This window comes from Tachypleus tridentatus, chromosome 12 (assembly GCF_004210375.1).
Source record: "Tachypleus tridentatus isolate NWPU-2018 chromosome 12, ASM421037v1, whole genome shotgun sequence".
Lineage (NCBI taxonomy): Eukaryota > Metazoa > Arthropoda > Merostomata > Xiphosura > Limulidae > Tachypleus > Tachypleus tridentatus.
In genome coordinates, this window is record NC_134836.1 from 35,555,840 (window position 1) to 35,575,939 (window position 20,100).

The following is a 20,100-nucleotide window of genomic DNA, read 5'->3' on the forward strand; positions in this document are numbered from 1 at the left end:
TCGCACGAAATACATCAATGTTTGTTTTTATCTTCTGCTGATCTAATAAAGCTGGACTAACTTGCGTGGTAACAAACCAATGTTTTTGAGACGGACGTTTTGGTGGACAGCAAACTCTTCCAATACTTCATTGAAAAAGGATCCAAGAGGGTGGACGCTAAAGGCAAGCCAAACTTTGTTGTTAAAACTTATTATTGATTTTGTTTAGTTTTGTATGATAAAAACTTATCTGTGGTGTGAAATATATAACTTAATCATGTTTTGACTGAGAGCTTTTCATGGTGAGTAGTGGAAACATTTAGCTTTTAAACTAGAGCAGTTAAAAAAATGTTTAATATTTTGCTAGATACCCATGAAAGTTATTTAACAAAATGTTTGTCATGTTCCTTACGCATTAACCAAGCTAGATAAAGATGAATATATTTCTAAATGAAACAAAACAAGTAACTTAGACGTTGATCATCTTCTTAGGAAGACGAGTTAATAAAAATTAAACATCTAAAAAACTTACGACTTTCGTATCTTATAAACTGATTAGTATATTATGTACATAAGTTAGACATGAAGAGATATTCTACCAAACACAGAAATATTTGTAATAGAGATAACTACAACGGTATCGACTATTTTCATCTGTTTATAAAATTTTGTAATATCCAATAGTTAGAAACTGTACTGCACAATTTTCGAATTCGTTATTGCTGGGTGGCGAAAACGTACATTGCTATAGCAACGGCGTACGCAGTTGTGGGAGAATATAAGTGGAGAACGTAAAGCAAACGTGCTTGGGAACGAAAACACTAGTCGAGACCAGAAGGAGCAGAATCGGTTGATAAAATTCAGGTCTTTTCGTCAGTTCTCACTTTCTAAGCATTGTAATAGAACATCATCCGGGTACTTCATTCTTGCGCTTGAAAGGTAAGAAGTGGAGCAAACATTAAGTTGTTATAATATATCTTTCATAACTAAACTGTTTTCGCTACATTTCTCCTTGCCTTTATGACTTTTTCTTGAAACTATGAGTAGGCGTGTATTTGAGCTCTAATAACCATTAATACTAAATTGTAACCCAGTTTCACATGAGTCTCTCTAACAGTCAGTACCGTTAAATGTCAATGCCTCCTTAACTTCGTAATATCAGAATGCATACAGCGAGTATGACTTATCAAATTTCACTACTATTGTATTTTACCCTAAAGTACAATAAATCGGGTCTATATTTTTATTTAATCTCAAGGCTAGTACAGCTAGTCGGGTCTGGTGCTGTTCCTCTCTAATATACACTTAAGTCAAGTATAGCTACTTGGGTGTAATATAGTACATTCTTTAATGTATCTCTCAAGTCAACTTCAGCTAGTCGGGTCTAGAGTAATTCCTCTTTGAAACACTCGTGTGTAAAGTCCAGCTTGTCGGACTGGTATATTTTCTTTATAATGCACTCTCTGATCAAGTACAATTAGGTGAGTCTAGCGCAGTTCTCTCTAATAAACATACAGATCAAGTGCAAATACACGGTCCAAATTAGTTCTCTTACTTCATACTTTCACATCGAGCACAACTAACTGGACTAAAAATATATGCATTCTATTGTATTCTGACGTGAGTTACAGGTAATTGGTTCCGAAATGTCTCCTTTTTACTGTACTCTGACCTCAAGTATAGAGTTGATAAGTTTCAAAATATCTCCTGCTACTATACTCTGACGTAAGATGTAAAATTAATAGGTTCCAAAATAGTTCCTATCCTATTCCACACTTTGAATGAAATACAACTAATTGTTGCATTCTCACATCTAACGTGCAAAGAAACTAATGGGTTTGGAGACAACAACGTTCATACTACTATTGCCACAATTGTCTCATGTGTCTCAAGACTTTAAAGCTAGTAGATGCAATTTTTGACTCACTTCTCAGAACCAAAAAAATAACCTCGTTATCATTACAGATCCAACTGTTTATCTCATTCCTGGTATGTTCCCAAACCTAATAAACTTACCAAATGTTATCTATCTCAGACCCACCAGAATGACTATGCTACTTGACTCACTTCTGCTATACCCTCTAAAACAAAACTGTTATTGGGTATTATATAGTTTACGAAAGTGGTATTTTTAGAAACTGTATATTCAAGGTTGTTATTTTTACTGTATTCACGCGATCAATGTGCTCAACTCTTTACATACTCTCAGTACCAGAGTGGCTATAATATCATGTGTAACTTGCTTATGCTGTACTTTCCAAACTAGAAAATCTATTTGTTTTTCGATAAGTTCCCTGTATTTCTTAATTTCTGTTTTGATTGGATTTTAATTCTTAATTTGAGGGTTATTATTGTGTTGGTCTTCCATTAATTATTTTATAAAATGGAGGATTTCACCTTATTGTCTTTCCTTGTACATTTTTTCCATCCTGACTTATAATTAGTTTGGTTATTAACGACCTACATAATATATATATTATATTTATTATCATTTTGACTTAAGCTGCTTTACGTACTTTGTTTTGTTTATTAAATATTCTAATGGACTTTCAATACATCTTCTTTTTTATTAACTTTGTTGTTCACTCTATCATGACATACAATACATTCTCTGTTTATCTTTAATATTATTCACTATGTCATGACATACAATACATTATTTGTTTATCTTTAACATTCACTCTATTACGACATACAATACATTTTCTGTTTATCTTTAACATTCATTCTATCATGACATACAATACATTATATGTTTATCTTTAACATTCACTCTATCACGACATACAATACATTATCTGTTTATCTTTAACATTCACTCTGTTGTACCATATATATGTCATCTATGTTTTTATCTTTCTTTTTTATCCTTTGTCCAATATCTTATTCTTATTATCCTATCCGAAAATTTAAGCTGTAGTACAAAAAAAAATTTCACAGTTAATATACTTTCATTTTGTGTTTAAATATTTCACAATTAACCAATTAAAAATATTGTTCTATCTTACTACTAAATTCCATGAAAAAATACTGTACTTAGTATGTTCTATCCATTTTGGCATGATTTCACCTACTAGTTAAAGTGCTGGACTATCAATTTGAAATTGAATTGTTTGTGTCCCATTGCTGCAAAAACCCGCTCTGCACTTTGGAGTTATGGACGCATCATAACAATAACGTTCAAATTTTACTTTTTAATAGATTAACTCAATAGTAAGCAATTAGGGCTATTGACTAACAGTCTTCCCTTCAACCTACCAGTCAGTTCAAGATTAGGAACAGTGAACTTACATAGATCTTGTGCAATTTTGTGGAAGCATCCGAAACAAACAAACTTGTCTACTGAAATAGACGAAGACTAATCTATCTTTCGGTTCATGATGTAACACTGAGTTATAACGACCTGTCTTAAGAAACCCTGGAAAAGCCGTGTTCAGTTCCTACACTCGAGTACCCCGCTGGTACAGCGGTAAGTATACGAATTTATAACGCTAACATCAGAGGGTCGATTCCCTCGGTGAGCTCAACAGCTATCCCGATGTGACTTTGCTATAAGGAGAACACACACACCCTGCGGAGGACGCAATGCACATAGCTTATTGTGCATATTTGCGCTTAAAATGAAACACATACGAAAATATCAAGTAACAAAATATTTTTGTATTAAAATATAAAATTTAATTTTTGATTAGCAGAATCGTTTTTTGATGTCGTTTCTGAGTTAGGTTTTTCATATGTATAATAAAGTAACTTTCTTAACTGAATGTTTTATAATTATACGCCATAATATAATTATTTATCGCTTCTTTTGTTATTTCGTAATTATCCCTCTTGGGTATATCTTATCAGTCTGCGTACTCTGACAATAAATCTGAAGGTTCATTGTTCACCAGCCGTTGCCGAAAAAAAGCGTTCTTCACTTTGGGGCTGTGGATGGGCGCGTTTTAAGAGTGACTATCAAATCCCATTATTTGATTAGATAAAACTAGTCCAAGAGTTGGCAGTCTGTGCTGGTGACTTCCTTCTAGTCTATCAGTTCAAATTTAGGGACAACTATGATCAAATAGTTCTGGTGAAGCTTCACACGAAAATTCATAGAACCAATAAGCATGACTAGGTTTTAGCTCAGTAACGTAACTGTTATTTCTCAGTATTTTATAATTCAGTATATATGTAACAGTGCTTTTTGCGACTTGTAACATTTCTTCACTAAAATTGTTATGGAGGCTCATTAGGTCAATCGGGAGGTAAATACAAATGTTTAGTTTTACATTTTGTGTTTTGCAACTTTTAATGTGCGTTTTATCATTTTCTACAATTACATATAAGGGAAGCAATTTTTCATGTTCTAAAATAATATTTCATAAATAATGAGTTTATACAATTTCCGTCCAGGGAACGAACTCTCCAGCTAGTTACCTCATAATACTGTAATTTTATTCTCTTATATAAAAACCTCCACACTGGCTCGGAAGTAAGATTGAGAGCACATAACACTAAAATTAGGATTTCAACACCTACGATGGTAGAACACAAATAGCCCATTATGTAGCTTTTTGCTAAAAACAAACTGATTATCCAACAACATGAACACTTTGTGACTTATTTAGTTTTTCAGTCCTACCCGATAGTTTGGTAACATTTATGCTTCCAGGTCAGCGGTACGCTCGATAGCTCATGATGCCAAATATAGGGGTTCCACAGATGTGATTGGCAGAGTGCAGATGGCTCATGGTGTAGCTTTGTACTTGAAAACAAGCAGTTCGATATATTCATTTTTCTGCTCATTTTGTGAGTATTTAAATATACTGAGGGTTAAGTATGTTATTTTTAAACAGTTTTGAAAAATTCATATCGACAAGAACATGATATTCACAGCCAATGTATAGCCGCGGTGGAACAGAATGAATCAGAACTATATGGTGACATTACGTAACATTTATGTTGTGTGATGATACCGAAAAATGAAAATAGTTTTTCCATGCAAATATATTTATACACTCAAATTGTAAAAAGTGTTTTAAACCATGGATTTAGAGTTTCTAAGACGGGGATATCCCTTGCCCTTCATGTCATTGAAAAATAAAAGAAATATGGATCATCTTGGGACACAAGAACTTTCCAGAAGGAGACTTGCAACACATTTTACTCTCTTGTGTAAGGAAATGCAGTATATTTTAACCGATGAGAATTCACAAACACAAATACCAGTAGAAAAAGTCGTCTATGTGTTCCAGCCAACAGTATGCAACATAATCAAGAAGGATATTCTTTCAGAAAAACAAAACAATGGTTATGGTGAACATAGCATGCTTAGAATGTTACTATTATATTCCCTTTCAATTACTGAAAATCTCTAAGGAATTATATAAAAAATGTGAATGTTTTATGACAAGTAAAATTAATTATAATCATGCTTCTTTAGTTTGTAAAAACGTTCATTCAATAAAAAATGAAATTATTTTGGAAAAAAGTAATCTGCTTTATTTGATTAAATCGTAGAGTGTTATTATAAAGTAGTCTTACAGATAAAACTTAAAAAATAGTACTCTAACTTATATTTATTTTTAAAATAGGTTATTGAATGCTTATTTGTTTAAGTGCACAGTTAAACAATGAGCTATCTTCATTGTGTCCGACATAGAGAATCAAAGTCCTTATTTTAACATACGCACATCGTTGTGCTATTAAGAGACATAATGTATTATATTAGGCTGTCCAGAAATAAACGTTATTTTTGAAATATGAGTTTGGAAAAGTTTAAACCAGTGTCGTACGTAAAACATGCTTGAATCAAAGTAAGCATCATTTGTTTCAACACATTTTTACCAGCGTGTGTTACGATGCTGTTTATGCCCCTGCTGTAGAAATCAGAGTTTATGTGGGCAATGAAATCCCTGAAAGCTTTTTATGTAGCTGCCTGGTTTTGAAAGTGTTTATTGTTCAAAAACTTGCCAAAGTGCTTGAAAAAATGGAAATATGTGGGTGAAAAGTCTGGGGAATAATACCTCTGTTTCCAATTTGTTCAATTTTTGAAGTGTAATCCTTAACAGGTCTCATAACGACGATTTTGTTGACCTTCGGTCAGCTCAGGAGTAACCCACTGATCCAACTGTTTCGTCTTTCCAATCGGGCTCATGTGGTTGCCAATGCTTAATTTGCTTGTGTGTAGCTTTTCTACAAGCCCACGTACTGTTGTGTGAGGATCTGTCTCAACTCCTTCTCTTAATGTGTTTTCATCTAAGGATAGCTTCCTGCTACGACCTTCATGGTCTTCAAGACTTTCATCTCCATGTCGAAACCTTTGAAACCCACGCTGAACTGTACGTTCAGTAAAAGATCCATGGCCGAATGTCTGGTTGATGTTCCGTGTTGTTTCGGTAGCCTTTGCGTCCAAGTTTGAAGTCGTAGAGAACAATCAGACGACAGTACGAAATTCATGTCCATGATCCATTGGGGATTGCAAAACTTACTATGGGTAAACAGCAGACAATTAAGACACCCTGTAAGCGACAAACGTTGGATTAAACGAGCTAATTAACGATATGTTACTCAATATTCATCTTCTAAATGTCACCGTGAGAACTTAGACATTTATTTCTGGATAAACTAATGGTTAATACTTAATACGTTTTAATAAAATTTCCTAGCATTAGTAGTCACCTATTTCAGAAGTATACTTAGCTGATACTTATTTTTAATGATCTTAATTTATTCTTTACCCAAAGTTAATATGCTACTCTTTGTTATAGGAAATGTCTCTTATTCCAGAGGTTCTTACAGCTATATGTGGTAAACTGCACAGTATAACTCGTAAATCTCTGCATTTTATTGCCTGTCACCAAGAACACAATTCGATTTAAAATCGAGTAACTTGTTTTGTTTTTTAATTATACTGTTTTTGGTGTTTATACGTATGACTGAATTAAACAGGCATAGTTTGGTTTGAAATTCGCGCAAAGCTACACGAGGGCTATCTGCACTAGCTGTCCCTAATTTAGCAGTGTAAGACTGTAGGGAAGGCAGCTAGTCATTACCGCCCACCGCCAACTCTTGGGCTACTCTTTTACTATCGAGTGGTGGGATTGACTGTCACATTATAAAATGCCTTCACATGTTTGATGTGATGAGGATTCAAACATGCGCCTTAATCACCTGGCCTTGCTGCGCCATATGCAAAGATGGAAAGATAAAGAATATATAATTAAAAAACATATTACTATATATATATACATATTAAATAAAAATTGAATATTTTCATGTTGTAGTCTCCGCAGATAACATGGAAAAGGAGTTATAGTTAAACAACGTATTACTACTATATATATTAAATAGAAATGAATATTTTCATGTTGTAGTCTCCGCAGATAACATGGAAAAGGAGTTATAGTTAAACAACGTATTACTACTATATATATTAAATAAAAATGAATATTTTCATGTTGTAGCTAATATCTTTGAAATAATAACGAACTCGATATATATGTTTTATATATTAATTAATATATAAATATTGTTGTTTAAATATTTTACTTCTGTGTTGGTGAGTGGTAAACCAATACAAACGTTTTATAGAATATCACACATATGTAACAACGTCGAAAAAATAAATTAAGTCCTCCCCAAACATTCCAAGGGTGTTTTACACTTTACATCCTGGAGGTTCAGGTTTTTATCATATTTTATCATTCCAAGGGTGTTCTACACTTTACATCCTGGATGTTCAGGTTTTTATTACATTTTATCATTCCAAGGGTGTTCTACACTTTACATCCTGGATGTTCAGGTTTTTATTACATTTTATCATTCCAAGGGTGTTCTACACTTTACATCCTGGTGGTTCCGGTTTTTATTACATTTTATCATTCCAAGGGTGTTCTACACTTTACATCCTGGATGTTCAGGTTTTATTACATTTTATCATTCCAAGGGTGTTCTACACTTTACATCCTGGTGGTTCAGGTTTTATTACATTTTATCATTCCAAGGGTGTTCTACACTTTACATCCTGGATGTTCAGGTTTTTATTACATTTTATCATTCCAAGGGTATTCTACACTTTACATCCTGGATGTTCAGGTTTTTATTACATTTTATCATTCCAAGGGTGTTCTACACTTTACATCCTGGATGTTCAGGTTTTATTACATTTTATCACTCCAAGGGTGTTCTACACTTTACATCCTGGATGTTCAGGTTTTTATCACATTTTATCATTCCAAGGGTGTTCTACACTTTACATCCTGGATGTTCAGGTTTTTATCACATTTTATCACTCCAAGGGTGTTCTACACTTTACATCCTGGAGGTTCAGGTTTTATCATATTTTATCACCCAAGGGTGTTCTACACTTTACATCCTGGATGTTCAGGTTTTTATTACATTTTATCACTCCAAGGGTGTTCTACACTTTACATCCTGGATGTTCAGGTTTTTATTACATTTTATCACTCCAAGGGTGTTCTACACTTTACATCCTGGATGTTCAGGTTTTTATTACATTTTATCATTCCAAGGGTGTTCTACACTTTACATCCTGGTGGTTCCGGTTTTTATCACATTTTATCACTCCAAGGGTGTTCTACACTTTACATCCTGGAGGTTCAGGTTTTTATCATATTTTATCACTCCAAGGGTGTTCTACACTTTACATCCTGGATGTTCAGGTTTTTATCACATTTTATCATTCCAAGGGTGTTCTACACTTTACATCCTGGATGTTCAGGTTTTTATCACATTTTATCACTCCAAGGGTGTTCTACACTTTACATCCTGGAGGTTCAGGTTTTTATCATATTTTATCACTCCAAGGGTGTTCTACACTTTACATCCTGGATGTTCAGGTTTTTATTACATTTTATCACTCCAAGGGTGTTCTACACTTTACATCCTGGATGTTCAGGTTTTTATTACATTTTATCACTCCAAGGGTGTTCTACACTTTACATCCTGGATGTTCAGGTTTTTATTACATTTTATCATTCCAAGGGTGTTCTACACTTTACATCCTGGTGGTTCAGGTTTTTATTACATTTTATCATTCCAAGGGTGTTCTACACTTTACATCCTGGATGTTCAGGTTTTTATTACATTTTATCATTCCAAGGGTGTTCTACACTTTACATCCTGGTGGTTCAGGTTTTTATTACATTTTATCATTCCAAGGGTGTTCTACACTTTACATCCTGGTGGTTCAGGTTTTTATTACATTTTATCATTCCAAGGGTGTTCTACACTTTACATCCTGGATGTTCAGGTTTTATTACATTTTATCATTCCAAGGGTGTTCTACACTTTACATCCTGGTGGTTCAGGTTTTATTACATTTTATCATTCCAAGGGTGTTCTACACTTTACATCCTGGATGTTCAGGTTTTTATTACATTTTATCATTCCAAGGGTGTTCTACACTTTACATCCTGGTGGTTCCGGTTTTTATCATATTAGCTTAACGTCAGAAGAACAATTTTCCATGTTCCTTTACAGTTCAGATCCTTGATCATCTCTCTTCTTTATTACACTGCAGTGCTGATTTCATATTAGTGCCTTTTGTTTTTTGTTGCCATGATAGTCTGAATTTAAGGTTTGCGGTTCATTATGGTATATAACCTCTGAGTCGGTGAATTTTATATTTTTTTTTACCAACAGTTTATGGGATATTACAGTACAATAAAGATGAAAATACCGTTTATCAAATCTCGTTTGACAGACCCACTACAGGTTTCCACTAAGAAGGACATAAGAGTATTTTAACCGCACATTTTGCGCGTTGTGTGCTGCTGCCGAAGGGGCCTTTCTCACAATAGCACGAGCTTACCAGAGATGATAAAACTTATAATTCTTATTGTAATGTTTCACAAACTATAGTTCTCAATATTTCTTTGGCATCTTTTCAGCTTTTCCAATTTTGTTTTTGCAACTAGCGTTGAATTCAGGGTATATATGAAGGGACTTTAATCCTGTGTTATAACTCCCTTAGAATACAGTACTATCCATTTGAATTCCTTACCCTAGCTTCACATTCTACCCTCCCCGGTGGAAATGGCCTGTATTTAACACTAATATTCCCATCCCGCACTGGTGTTCCAAATCGCACGATATTCATTGGAAATTCACATTATACGAAATTTTTGTTCCTCCTCACAAAATTGGTGAAAGTCCCATAATGTAAGAATATTTTATTTTTTATTGCTTTAATCTGATTCTCACATTATAGGAAATATTTATTCTCCCCATAATACTGGTCCGTTCAAACCTTACACTTTAGGGAGATTGTATTGGTATTTATCTCAACACTTTTTTCTTTTTCCTTTTCCCACAGTAATGATATAAATTTCAGGAAACGGCCCGGCGTGACCAGATGTTTAAGGCACTCGACTCGTAACTCGTAATCCGAGGATCGCGGATTCGAATCCCTGTCTCACCAACTATGCTCTCTCTTTCAGGCGCTATAATGTGACGGTCAATCCCACTATTCGTTGGTAAAAGAGTTGGCGGTGGATGGTGATGACTAGCTGCCTTCCCTCTCGTCTTAAACTGCTAAATTCGGGACGGCTAGCGCAAATAGCCCTCGTGTAGCTTTGCGCGAAATTCAAAAACCAAACAAATTCAGAAAACACACATTTAATTTTTGTACTTTGTTTATCTGAACACCATTTTATACTAACATTTGTTCTTTCCATTATTCGTAACCAGAATATCACATAAAAGTGCTATCTTTCTCTTTTCCTTCCGCACATCAAATTATAGAGTTTTGTGTTTTTATACATCATTATATTAGCCTTTTTTTACGCGAAAGTTATTAGTTCATCTTACGTCGTTAAACTGAAACTTAAATTTTAAAAATCTTGTTCTAACAGACATACGTTGTTAAGCTGAACCCTAAATTTTAGGTTTTATTTTCGTTTTTCCAAGCTTGTAAAGTTGTGCCAATGCATTTTTCTTCCTTTCTTAAACTGATATTTAAATTGTTGAGAGCTTTCTTCGTACCACTGATCCCAATATCACAATATTGATATCTTTATTTATTATCTTACAACGACCTCAAATTTAACTGTAAATGGTTTGTTTCAAACACTAAGTTTTATTATATTCCATAGTGTTAAACTAAACCTTCCTTATGTTGAAGGAAGTTTTCTTTTTAATTTTTATTTCTTTTTTCATACTATTTGTTCAAATCAAATGTTACTCGGATCTTTGCACAGTTACCTCAAAGTGGAATAATTTTTGTATTTCTAACATATAAATATATAGTATTACCTGAGTATTTTGTTATCTTTGTTAATGAACAACATTGTGATTTCAAGATTAACCAGATGTGGCCTAGTGGAAAGAGTGCCGTACTTTGATATGGAAGGTTCTGGTTCTGAAACACACTTTCATTTGAGAAATCGTTGAAACCGCGACAGTCGATTCTACTATTCTATTATTAGAGACGTAGGGATCACAGTCACTACTTATTGGATGCACTACAACTGCCTGGTCATCACTTCTAAGTTATGGATGTTCATGACAAAAAAACTTATAGATGATTCAAAGGTTAATGATAAAGTCGAAATAAAATCCAAACACGTGTTTTAAAATCAAAACTTCTGGACTATTATAAACGTAGATATATAGAATTTTATACAACATAGACAGAAAATGGAAGTTACATATAATACCGTAGATATCTACGTCTAAAACTTTGAAGTACAATCACACAGTCCTATTCCCCTAGAAATTTATAAATGTACCAACTACAGGCATGGTTAAGACCAGCTCTAAAGAATTGTGGTAATATCGAATACGAAGTTTCGTGTTCAGCGAGGCTTTTGATGTCATTTGTTATTGGAGTAATTGACATGTTACTTCGTTAACGCAACCATTTAGCACACACCATTTGTCCTTCTTAATTAACACCGTCCCAGTTCAACACTGGAACCACGTGAACATCTAGGTCTGTAAAACACTCTCTGACGTACTTCATTATCAGACCGTTGTTAATGATAGCCTTTTGTATAGCAGAGGCTGAAACTTTACGCAATCATCTAACACAGAATTCAGTTGCCTACTTCGGTTTTATAAGTTGGATTGAACCATATAATAAGACCTAAAGCGGCTTCGTTTGCTCGTAGCATTCTAGTTTATATTTTATTACTTATGTGTAAATGCATGTAAAACGAGAAAATGTTTTTATTTTATCTTATGATGAATGTGTGTTTCAGGAACGGAATTCTGATATTCTATATATAACTACTGAAAAAAATACTTTTATCGCTTCTTTTTAGACGTATACAGGAAATATATTTCTAGTTTTTTATGTTTGTATGTACCAGAAAGTGTATTTCTAAGTTTTCAAGGAAATATTTCTCTTACTTGGATTATGTACTTGTCAAGACAGATCCATATTTTATTGAATACACTCTTGTAATAAGCTGTATCATTATTTCCTCGAATGTATGCATACAAAAAAACAGTACCTTTATTTCTTGTCGAATTCTAATAATCACATTAGAAGATATTGTGGTTGTAATTTTCTTCTTATAAATACGTGTGTAGAGGGTTGTGTACATTAAAAGAAAAATATTTTGAATATGCAAATCAACAAATCACATGACAACCACAGCCAACACAAAGTCGTGTGAAAATAGCATGTATCAAAAATACATTGTTTGGCGTTTTAGGCAATATGATATCATTGAAAACTGATGAACCTCGAGAATATGATATCCCTTTCCGACGTAAGATATACATACGCTCGAAACATAAATATGTGTTCAGATTTGAAATTTAGAATTTCCAGTTTCTCTTGTACTTAATGATATTAAAGAACAAAGGAGTGAGAAACGTTCAGAAAGAGATGTGCAAAATGTTTTACCATAGGCGTGATAAGCAAAGTGCTATGTCTCATAGCAGGTGAAAATCTACAAACACAAAAGTCAGTGGAAAAAGACGGCCACGTGCTCTAAGTAACAGTATGTAATTTTACCAAGAAGGATCTCCTTAATAACAACAAAAACATACAAGTCACTTTAAACAAGCTACTTCCACTAACCATGTATTCAAACGTCGCATATCTCAAGCAGATGGAAATTATGCTGCAGGGCTATTGGAACGATGAATAGTCGTCAGACAGAGTACGACCAGATGTGATCTCATGGGCTGCAACAACGTGATAAGTTACAAAATCGTTACTGTTTAAATATAACGTACTTAAACTTTGTGAATATATGTGTATACTGGTAAAGATATCTCTTCCAGTGATCATTTGTATATTTATTTAAGTGTTAACAGTCCCTTATGTGATGTCATTTTAGTGTATACTGACTGTCTGACAAGCAACACACAACTGTATAGTGGTGCGAATAATTAAAACATATGTTCTCTCCATGCGGCTTTAGGCCTTCTTTCTGCTTGTGCTCAGAATTTTTGTGACATAATTAACAACAACCACTGAAACCTTTTCTTCTTATAATGTCCTGATGAAGTAAATAACGGGCTTTTCTTCCATGTGAGACGAACACTCTTCTTGACATAACTTAATAAGTGTTTACATCTTTTTGGAGTGTGATGAGGTTTGGTTTGAATTTCGCGCAAAGCTACTCGTTGGCTATCTGTGCTAGCCGTCCTTAATTTAGTAGTGTAAGACTAGAGGGAAGGCAGGTAGTCATCAACACCTACCATCAACTCTTGGACTACTCTTTCACCATCGAATAGTGTACTTGACCGTAATATAACAACGCCCCACAACTGAAAAGACGAGCATGTTTAGTGTGACGGGGAGTTTGTTTTGTTTGTTTATTTTTTTAATTTCGCACAAAGCTACTCGTTGGCTATCTGCCGAGTCGTCCCTAATTTAGCAGTGTAAGACTAGAGGGAAGGCAGCTAGTCATCACCACCCACCGCCAACTCTTGGGCTACTCTTTTACCAACGAATAGTGGGATTGACCGTAACACTATAACGCCCCCACGGCTGAAAGGGCGAGCATGTTTGGCGCTATGGGGATGCGAACCCACGACCCTCAGATTACGAGTCGCACGCCTTAACTCGCTTGGCCATGCCGGGTCGTGACGGGGATTGTGTTGAGATAACTAGCATTGAGTAACTAAATTTTACCATATAAAAATAGTTACTTCTCAATTTGTCACCAGTCTTAAAGACAAAATTACAAGCTCTTCAGTCACATTCACTTCTGATGAAGCTGGGGCGGATTTTTTTTTTGTGTCTCAGACAACAGAATACAGGAGAGGGACAAATTCTTGCTTCTGAACATGTACTTACGTCATTCTTTATATTGATTGGATTAAGAATTAACGTCATCTAAAACAGAAGCAGAAGAAAGAAATGTACCTTAACAAGTTTAAGTGCTTCAAGCTGTTTTGAGAGTAATGATTGTGAATTCAGTTCCTGTCTGGGGCCAGGGATGTTGCCCTTGGCGGTTCATCTGTAAAAGAATCTAACAGAGGAAGACGAATGAAGGTATCAGTTTCTCGGATATTTCTGACAATTTTATAGTAGCTCAGTCAATATCCAAGTCTTGTCTAATTAGTTAGACCACGAATCCTGGAACTCTGTGTCTATTTACTCAGTTGTCTTTAACAACGATCTCTAAAAAGGAATAATGTATCAATCTAATTGAATTTCTTCCACACAGTGATTCTAACATAAATAGCAATTATTGTTTTGATATATGCTGAAGAAGTGTTAATACCAAGTTTTTATATCACTAATTTCAACGTCTGTACACGTTACTACACAAGACGAACAATTATTTTTATATCACTCTAACTCAAAATGTACAAGCAATATAGTTTTTTCCTTAATCAACTATCTTCAGATCAGTATTTCACAGAAACCCTGACTGTTACTCCTGTATCTCATAATCAAATCACGGTATTTATATTTCTTTTTTTTTCATTTCTTAATATTCTTTGTTTAATCATTTTCTTTACATAATTCTAACCTTTACCTGTTTTCCTTTTAACACTGGTTATGAGAACGTTAAATATAAATAATCTTATGATCCGTTTACTCTTAACTGCAGAAAAAATTAATTTAAAAAATTAATAAACACAAACTGTTGATTGTTTAAACAATAACATAACTGAACAATACTATTGAAAGAGAAATATGCTTAAGCAATATGATTATAAAGCAATACACTTTAGAGGAAAAGTAAAACAGGAATAATATTGTGCTTATATATTACAAAATACAACCATGGTATTACATAAATAGTAAATAAATATACGTGTATCAACACTAGCACCACGCGGTACCAGCGTACTTAAATATTATTAACACAAACACAGTAGTGTACCTAAACAGTAGAGATGAATACATATTTAAACAAATACACCATAGAGTTTTATTTGCTTTAGAACAAAGCCACATTGAGCTTGCTACCTGTGTCTACCGCGAGGAGTTGAACCCGAAATTTTAGCGTTATAGTAATGTACTTAAAAATTACTTATACAAAGTCAGTACTATAACTTAAGCAATAGTAAGAAGCGCGTGTTGCAACAAAATCATAGTGTTCTGGTAAAGGTAATTTGTTTTTAATTATAAAAGTTTAATTCCTTATGTAGTAGCATTGCACTAAAATATTACTCATACAAAAACATTGTAACTACATTGTTATCGATCAATTATCTTACGTGGATATATTTAATTACATTTTTAATTTGAATCAGATAAATTACTAGTATAAATACTGTTATGGTATGTAAATTTCTTTAGGTTTGTGACGTTAGTACCGTATAATGTAATTGTATGAAACTGGTTTCAAACACGAATTTTGGCATAATGTAAAAAACATTTTATGTTTTTAAACATCAAAGAGAGACAAAAGTTTCAACAAAAGTGCTCCGCTGTAGTACTGTACTTAAACGTTAATATGTCATAAAGTGAAACAAGTTTAACGTTCACCAGTAGACGTTAAAATATCCAACTTTTATTACACCTGGGGTCCATGCAGACTCCGCATATATTTAATGATCATAATGTTGAAGCTATGATTTATATGTTGAAGCATACTGGCTTCTCATAGCATTGTGTAGATAAACTGTAAGCAAGACTGAGTACAATAATTATATAACATTTGATTTATTATTACAAAATATGAAATTTACTTATATTTACTTGTCATCATTGACAATTATTTCGATAATATAGAGCCGTTTCTTCTCAAATTTACATCTTACAATTAACACTAATAAAATACTGAATGAAGAAATAGATTTATCAAATATGTAAAAAAAAAACACCAAATTGTACGAAAATGTGCTTGGGGTCCGAACGAAGCCAAGGGTGTCGAACTGCATCAAACTTTATATCACTAATGCCAAACTTTGGACAACATGTAAGCAAAACTTATTCTGAATGAACATAAAGTATTTGTCATATATTTTACCAGTCATTTTACAAACACTCATCACACTGTACACTGGGTGTGGAGTGATCAGCGCAGACATGGTTTCCACATGTTGTACAGGTTTGACGAACTTTCTTGTCCGTAATTCTTGGGCAAAAATAACATCCGTGATGACGAGAAGATACTTGTAGAGAAAATAATATATGTAAAAAACGATGACCGAAGAAGGTCGAAACGTTGTTCGCTCCTCTACATAGTGCTTTCTCTGCCCATACCAGCCGTTTTTACATATATAACAAATATAACATAATTTTCTTGTTCCTGGAACACCTTGACCAGTTATTTTGTGTCAAGCAATCCTAGATATACAAAGGCAGATTTGAGGCCTTTCTGCATTGCAATGGGATTCTGGAGACGTCTCTGAAGTAGGTTGTGCGCATTACTTCACTTCAGAAGAGATCTAAATACGTAATCACTGTTTATCACAATGGGTAGCCTCTGTGAGTCCATATATACAATGATGAAAACACAGAGCTCCAAATCTGTATATTACTTTGGCTCCACACGGACCCCATGCAACTTTTTATTCACAGAAATTATTCAACTGCAAAACATCTAAAGTTTTACTATTTGTGTGTCAGAGGAAGAAAATGTAACAACATACAAATAAATAAAAATATAGCTAGTCAATGAAAAAATATTTAAAAAATCGTCGGGGTCCATATGGGCCCAAGGTGTACTGATGAAGGTTAAACAGTTATTATTAAATGAAATACTGTACAGTACTGTTCTATTGTTAGAATTTGGTGAAGTACTTTATTTTACCAAATGTGACGTCACTCTTTAAATAAGATGCTTGAAATTTATTAAGCATCTTTTATGAAGAATGTAACACGGTAGTCTCTTTCGAAACCAGGAAATAAAAAAAGATATATAAATATAGATATATTATAGCTCTAAGAACGGAAACAAAACTAGAACATGTGTAATAAGTACTTTCCAATAAATAATAACATGTGTATGAACAGGAGAAACTCCAATACATTTATCTGTATATACAAACGTGAGGACAAATATGACATAATTAAACTCATTATAAAACTAGAACTTTTCGATGTACTGTCAGTTGAACGACTAACAATGTGAAGTATGTTCCTTTTTCTGGAGGATTCTATAATAGTAGAACTTACATTCTGAAACAAGAAATTCATATGTTTACTTTGTAGCAGTAGAGTCTAAACTACACGATTTTTGCGAGTTTGTGCAACAATATTGCAGATAACTTGTGTCAGGTGAACTTGATGTTGAAAATATTTCTCGTATTGATCGAATGTTTCTGAGAGTTGTCATGAATTTTTAAAAAGCACCGCGTAAAACCATATATAACATATATAACAAAGTTACTCAGTAATATGGGTAAAATTCACTCAGAAAAATTAACACATACGTAATGTTTTACCAAACCACTGACTCGTTTTGACGCATTACTGCTAGTATAGATTTTAAACTTGTTTATACTAACAGGTGTTGTAGTTTATTTTCGATTTAACTGAAAATCACAAACTGTCTCAGACGCCATCTCTTCATCTCTGTTCATAAACTGACTAAATACACTAAACCTGTTTGATCACCATAAATTTGATAGTCATATCTTTTTATCACAGATGATAAGCGCTAGTTGATATCCACATTTGATATGTTTTAAAGAAGTTTCATGCTTTAAGGTCACATTTAAATCAGTTAGATGTGATATACCGTTTTATGTTAATTTGACTACATATACACTGCTGGCTAAATTCCTAAGGTCAATGAGCATAAAGAAAATATATGCATTTTGCGTTGTTAGATTCAACCACTTATTTGAGTAGAGCTTTGAAATATAAAAATCAAAATCGTTTGTAGCATTTAGTATGAAAAATGTGAACACTATGAAATTAGCCTAAATACTAGCTGGTCAAAAGTTTAAGAGCATACCAAAAAAAAGTCCTACACAGGGTAGGCAATGCCCAACAAGAGGTCTCAGTAATGAGTTGCACGGCCGTCATTGCAAATAACTGCAAACATTCGCTTTGGCATGGTCCACATAAGCGTTTGCAGAAGGCTGGCTGGAATGTTATTCCAAGCAGTGAAAATAGCTTTACGAAGATGCGCTGTTTGGAATTGACGTCCATTTTTATAGACTTCCCTTGCCATCCACCCCCAAACATTTTCAATGGGGATTAGTCGGGCGAACACACTGGATGATCCAAAAGAATCACGTTATTCGCCATGAAAAACTCCTTTGTCCTGTGGGAATTGTGAATTGCAGCATTGTCCTGCTGAAAGATCCAGTCATTTCCACACAATGGAGGGTCTTCAGTCAATAAGGATGCTCTCTCCAACATGCCAATGTAGCCAGCCGCTGTTTGGCGCCCCTGTATAACCTAAAGCTGCATTGTTCCATGGAAGGAGAAAGCACCCCTGATCATAATGGAACCTCCTCCACTGTGTCGTGTAGAAAATGTCTCCCGTGGGATATCCTTATCGTGCCAGTAACGTTGGAAGCCATCTGGACTATCCAGGTTAACTTTTTTCTCATCAGAGAACAAAACATTCTTCCACTTGTCTACATCCCATGCTTGATGCTTCTCAGAAAAGTTTAACCGAGCTGTTTCGTGGTGTGGAAGGAGGCGTGGCCTTTGACGATGTTTACTGTTTTTAAAGCCTTTCTTTCGTAGATGCCATCTTATTGTTCTTGAACTGCATTCTGCGTCCGTAAGGGCCTTAATATGGTTCGACGATCGGCTGGGTCTTGCCGGACAACCTGTCGAATCCTCTTCCTCAATGCCGGCGAAATTTTCTTGGGCCGACTACTTGAAATTCTCGTTCCGCATCCCTCAGGGTCTTTTAAGAAATTTAAGTTTTACTACGCCCAATCTCACTAGCGATGACACGTTGAAAGAGACCTTGCTTTTGCAGCTCGACAACTCTGCCACGTTCAAACTCTGTCAACGTTTTAGCCTTTGCGATGTTTATACCCAATGTAACACAGGAGATGTCAGTGGGAGATGTTGACAACGCTGATGCTTGAACACAAATGACTAAATTTCGTTACGTGTTTACCGATTAACGCTTTGTTTGAATATGGTCTTAAACTTTTGACCAGCTAGTATTTAGGCTAATTTCATAGTATTCACATTTTCCCTATTAAACGTTAAGAATGATTTTTATTTTTATTTTCCCTTTTCTTATTTTCATCTTTCGAAGCTCTACTCAAATAAATGGTTGAGTCTAACAACCCAAAATGCATATTTTTTCTTTATATTCGTTGACCTTAAGATTTTGGCCAACAGTATACATATGAGGTAAAACAAACGCGTCAGTAAAAATGAATAATATTGGCATCCAGTTTATGCTTCTGGTTTATATTTTTATTTTTGAATAATCGAAACACCGAGTTGCTTTTTTTGATTACTATTGACTCTTTTGACGTATGGTTTTGTTTTTTGCCTTTTTTAAATTTCACACAAAGCTACTCAAGGGCTATCCATCTATGCTAGCCGTCCCTAATTTAGCAGTGTAAGACTAGAGGAAAGACAGCTAGTCATCACCACCCACCGCAAACTCTTGGGCTACTCTTTTACCAACGAATAGTGAGATTCACCGTTACATTATAACGCCCCCACGTTTGAAAGGGCGAGCATGTTTTGTGTGACGGGGATTCGAACCCGCGACCCTCAGGTTACGAGTCGAAAGCCTTAACCCACCTGGTCATGCCGGGCTTGAA

At 34.4% G+C, this 20,100-nt stretch overlaps 1 protein-coding gene across 1 annotated transcript in view; it reads left to right on the plus strand.

The window, feature by feature from the left end:
- The first annotated feature begins 799 nt into the window (after positions 1–799).
- LOC143234908 (putative cationic amino acid transporter) overlaps positions 800–20,100 on the plus strand; it is a 72,535-nt gene continuing 53,234 nt past the window's right edge. The window contains exon 1 of the mRNA XM_076472604.1: positions 800–918. The gene's annotated coding sequence lies outside the window, so the exon portion shown is untranslated. The remainder of the gene's footprint in view (positions 919–20,100) is intronic.